General features: G+C 40.0%; 1 pseudogene; it reads left to right on the top strand.

Annotated features, from left to right (window-relative positions):
* The first annotated feature begins 2,784 nt into the window (after positions 1 to 2,784).
* Positions 2,785 to 3,631, top strand: LOC125130440 (olfactory receptor 8S1-like; annotated as a pseudogene).
* The last annotated feature ends 1,862 nt before the right edge of the window (positions 3,632 to 5,493 follow it).

The following is a 5,493-nucleotide window of genomic DNA, read 5'->3' as shown; positions in this document are numbered from 1 at the left end:
GCCTGTGTGAAAGCTAGCCTTGTGGTGCTTTTATACATTTATTTTATAAACTTATACTAAGTACCTACTAAGTGCCAGGCACTGTTGCTACCTTCTGAGGAGATGATGAAAATACTGACATAGTCTGTCTTCGTGGAACTTACTCAAAAATCAGACAGACATGAAACAAATTCATTTGGTCACTCAACAAATACCTACTGAGCACTTTTTACATGCCAAGCACTCTTCTAAGTGCTAGAGATATAGTAATGATCAAAAGAGACAAAAATCTTAAATAAATGTGTTAAGTATCAGATGCTGTTAAATACTATGAAGACAAAGCAGGGTAATAGGATAGAGGTTGTCTACAGGGGATGGATACAGGTGGAGGGAGGCTGGGGAAAACTTTCTTATATACTCTAAAAAGTGGGTTTTTAATTTTCTTTAAGGGTGGTGCTATTTTTGATTCCAAATTAAAGTTGGCAGGAAATAAAGTATCATTAAAATTAACAATTCGAATATAAATGTTTTCATCAGTCATGTTGCTCATTTAAGTCAACTCACAAGTCACCTTCCAGGACCTGAGAGTGGGCTCTTGTCTAACACTGAGAAATGCATTGTCCGAGGAGATAAACGTGCTGACAAGGCAAAAGACTTTACCAGGAAGGAGTGCCTGGGTGGAGAGCAAGGAGCAGGGTGAGGGAACCCAGGAGAACTGTTCTGCCTTGTGGTTGGCAATTTCAGATTTTATGGGAATGGGATTAGTTTCTGGGTTGTCTCTGGCCACTTGTCTTACTCAGCCCATACTTGGTCTGGCTCAGGGTCTTTTTGGTGGTGCGCATCTCTTACCCCTGTTTTTTTGTTGTTGTTGTTTTGTTTTTTGTTTTGTTTTAATAATTATAACAAGCAAAATAAAAGAGAAACAAGTATACCAAAAGAAAATTACCATGTCAGGATGGAGAGCAAGGGTTTCCCCCATGTCTTGAGCTGAGACATGACAGTTGCTAACAGGATAGGCAGAAAAAGAGAAATGCAGTTGATGGATGGGTTGGTAAGTGCTCGAAGAAGGAGTTACAAGTCATGTCTCCCTCACTGGGCCTCAGTCTCCTCACCTGTAAATACAGAACATTGGGCTCCATGACCTCCAGTGGCCCTTCAGATCAGAGAGGCATAGGTCTGTGATTGGCCATGCTGAATGAGTGCAGGGGTCCTTTGTGAATTTCTGTTTCTCTCTTTTCATTAGATTTTTATGTTCTTTGAAACTGTCCTAGACCATCTTCAGTTAGAAGTCAGCTCTTTCTGGGTAAGCTTGTTGATGATTTTTTTATCTCACATATTCAGCCCAAAATTTTCCTGAGCTTCAAGGATCCAAGCTGCAAGTGCCTCTTGGATATCCCATCACTGTCTCAAAGGCTTATCAAACGCAACAGATTCAAAACTGAATTTATCATCTTTCCCTCAAACATGCTCATTTTCCTGGGTCACCTATTTTAATGAATGGGAACACTTAGTCACTAAAGACAGAAAATTTAGAATCATTTTTTATTCACTTTCTTTCACTCTAACATCTAACTAGTGATGAAATCCTTTTGAATACAACTAATAATATCTTTCAAATCTGTCCCTCTAATCTTCCCTCACTGCTACAGCCTCTGTTAGCCCCTCACCATCTCTGACCAGGGATACTGCAGTGCTTTCCCAGTTCTCTTTCCACAGATGTTTTTATGGATTACGACTTCACTTCCTTCAAATTTTTGTACAAATGACACTTGGGAAGTTCTGCTAGTCCCTCTCTGACCTCTCTATTTTAAACTGAAAACCTCATGGCCTTCCTCTATCTCCACATTAATAGTCTTTCTTTCCCTGATCTATTATTTTAAATAGCACATAGCATCTCCTAACACATCACAGTTTTGTCTTTAATTTTTCACCTGTCTTTCCCAACTAGAATGTAAACTATATGAAGACAAAGATTTTTGTCTGATGTGTTCAATGGTGCATCCTAGAATTCTGTAACTATGCTTGTCACATAGAAGATACTCGGTAAATGTCTACTAAATGAATGAATTCATTGCCTCCAGCTCACCTTCTACATGTCCAGTGGGTGAATGTTTCTAAATTACCAACCTGACCACATGGCTCTCATGCTTGGCACCACATGCCCCCTTTTATTACCCCATACCCACCCATACTAAACTGATGAAGTCCTCAGAGAGGTGCTATTATCACGTCTCCCTGTATTTGATGACACCATTTCCTCTGCCTGGAATGCCATCTTGCACTTTGTCTATTTAGTGGGGTGAGTATTAGTCAGGCTTAAGCATTTTGCATCTCTAAATGTTTACTAGGTCATTCAGAGGTAACGATTCACATTTGCACCATCACTGTATCTTGTGTATTATGTTATTATAGCCTTTATTTTGCTTCTTTATGTATCTATCTGCACCTGTCACGTTCTAAGCCCTTTAAGGGCAGAAGTCATGTTTCATGCAATTTTGTATCCTCAGGATCTAGTACAGTGCCCAGTACCTAGATGCTTTTTAAATATTTCCTGAATAAATGGGTATTAAAGGTGAAAGAACCAATTATGGAGGAGGGACTTTGGAATGCTGCATGCCTCCAGAGTTGAAGTAGTGATAGGGGTGATGGGTGTGACACAGAGGGAAACTCCTTGGCTTCGTAGTTTTTATATTTATACTTTTAAGCTGGAAGTCACATTTTTTTCATAAGAGGCAGTACTTTTCATCTGGAATGAATCAACTGAATTTTATTTCTTTTTAGGGCCAGTATCACTAATCATGAAAAAATCTCACCATCATTATTGAGATTGTCCTCATGGGATTTTCTAGAAATCTCAGATCCAGAGTATGCTTTTTACATTGTTCCTGGTGATATAGTTCTTGACCCTGATGGGGAACCTGATGATGATCCTGATTAGAACAGATTCTCACCGTAAAACACCCATGTACTTCTTCCCAAGTCACCTGTCATTTCTGGAACGCTCCCTTTCTTCAGTAACCATGCCAAAGATGCTGCAGAACTTATTAACTCAAAAGAAAACCATCTCTTCATGGGGCTGCATGACTCAAGAGTTTTTCTCATATTCTCTGGGAGCACGGAGGCCTGCCTACTTTCTGCCATGGCCTATGGCCACTATGCTGCCATCTGCCACCCTCTTCTCTACACTGTAGTTAAGAACAGACCTCTCTGTGTAGGGATGGTGATTGCATCGTAGGCAATAGGGCTCTTAAACTCGTTACCAAACAGTCTTTTCACTTACAACTGAAATTTCTGAGGCCCCAGTGTCATCCCTCACTTCTGCTGTGAGCTGCCTTCACTCTTCCCTCTGTCCTGCACAGATCCTACTGGCAATGAGGCCCTTCTTGCTGGGCCATGTGCACAGTTAGGATTTGTAACACTTCCCCTGATCCTCTTCTCTTATTCTAGAATCATCTCTGCCATTGTCAGCATCCATTCTTCTGTGGGCCAAGTCAAAGCCTTCTCCACATGTTCTTCCCCCCTCATGGTGGTGCTCTTGTTCTATGGGACAGCTCTACTTAGGTACATGACCCCTCTCTCGGGCTTCATGTTGGAGCGAGTGGTCTCCATTCAATCAGTTGTGATCACATCCTTGCTCAATCCCCTCATTTAAAGGCAGCTCTGTATAGAATATTGAAGCAATAAATGTGCCCCTCTGTGTATGGAGGATTCATGTTGTCTTTGGTCTGAAGACAATGAGAAAACATGGTCAGGGGATGTAGAACATTAATGATTAACTTGATCACTTTAAAAAATTTGCCATTTGGTGAATATAAACTCTTAGGTCTGGGTAACAGAAGTTTAAGTGTTTCCTTATTTTATTGTATTTGGTAAGAAAATAAAATAAAGAAAAATAAAGTGAAGACTAAGAAAATAGGTATACTGGGATAGAATAGTATAGATAGAGTCCAAATCTGTTTGCCTTGTTTTCCAAGTAGTGTGGAGCTCTAAGCTCTAAAAGAAAGAAAACAAAACAAAAAGGGAGTTCCTGTTGTGGCTCAGCGGAAACGAATCTGACTAGTATCCAAGAGGAGGCAGGTTCGATCCCTGGCCTCGCTCAGTGGGTTAAGGATGAGGCATTACCATGAGCTGTGGTGTAGGTTGCAGACGTGGCTCAGATCCCATATTGCTGTGGCTGTGGCATAGGCCAGCAGGTAGAGCTCTGATTGGACCCCTAGCCTGGGAACCTCTATATGCTGTGGGTGCGGTCCTAAAAAGACAAAGGAAAGAAGGAAAAGATGGGAGTATGAAAGTCACTTCAAAGTGAGAACTAGTTACTAATTGAAGATGGATTGAATGAGAGTTGCTTCAGTCACCTCACCCAGAGAAACCTAAAATGTTGATGTGCCTGAATAGAGTTACTAACTTTCTAGTTGCCAAAAGGCAAACACAGCAGTTGGCAGGGACTGCCCTAACCCAAAGGAGTAAGAACTGTGTCACGCGTGTTGGTGGTAACATTTTGAGTGTTTGGGAAGGGATCTAGCTGTTTTGCAACTAGATTGGAGATATCCGTAGAGGAGTCCCTGTTGTGACTCAGTGAGTAAGAACCTGACCAGTATCCATGAGGATTCAAGTTCAATCCCTGGCCTCGCTCAGTGGGTTAAGGATCTGGTATTGCTACAAGCTGAAGCTCAGATACAGTGTGGCTTGTGGCTGTGAAGTAGGCTGGCAACCACAGCTCTAAAAAGCCACCAAAAAAAAAAGAGAGAGAGAGAGAGAGATCCTTGGAAAACAAAGTAGCGAATGTCTGTGCTGCTTCAAAACCATGTTTTCATTCAACCCAAGAATACCAAATCAATTAATCCACTTGGTGTCTGATGGTCCAAGTCAGCCAAACCCATCTTGAGCCCATTGCCCATTATTGCTTTGACAATTAATATCATTTGATACTCAATCAAATAAATTAGTTTCTTGTCACAAAAGTTTCATGGGTGAGGGGACAATAAGCTCAAAACCCAGGCTGGCTCATATGACTCCTTTAATGAAATAAAATGCATCACTGTGTTTACCCTTGTAAGCATTAAACAAAAGTAAGATTTTTTTTCCATTAGCATCTTCTTAATTTCTTAAAACTCAGTAAATATTGTTGGTTTGCTTTTTGTTTTTATCATGAACTTTTAATCTTAAACATATAATAAATTCTATAAAATTAGTAGGGGGGTGTATAGTGGATGAACAAGAGAAGTACTTTTAAAATCCTAATTTCAGAAAAATGTATTTCATTTTTAAGTATACTTCTGAAATATGGATAATGGTGATGTATCAATAGTAATTACCTCTCAGGTCAGTTATTCTAAGGATTAATGTCATCTGATTTTTGTCAATAAAAAGGAGTTTTTATACAGATTATAGCCAGTACCTCAAGTGAAGCATCTGGTTCTCCCTTAAGTGATCTGATTTCAAGATATAGTTAGGAGAGAGAATTAACATGACTTAGTGACTCCTCAAATAAAGGAAAAGTTACTAATAACATCA

The sequence above is a fragment of the Phacochoerus africanus genome, chromosome 7, assembly GCF_016906955.1.
Source record: "Phacochoerus africanus isolate WHEZ1 chromosome 7, ROS_Pafr_v1, whole genome shotgun sequence".
Lineage (NCBI taxonomy): Eukaryota > Metazoa > Chordata > Mammalia > Artiodactyla > Suidae > Phacochoerus > Phacochoerus africanus.
Note: the sequence above shows the minus strand (reverse complement) of the source record. Positions and strands in the feature narration are given on the sequence as shown.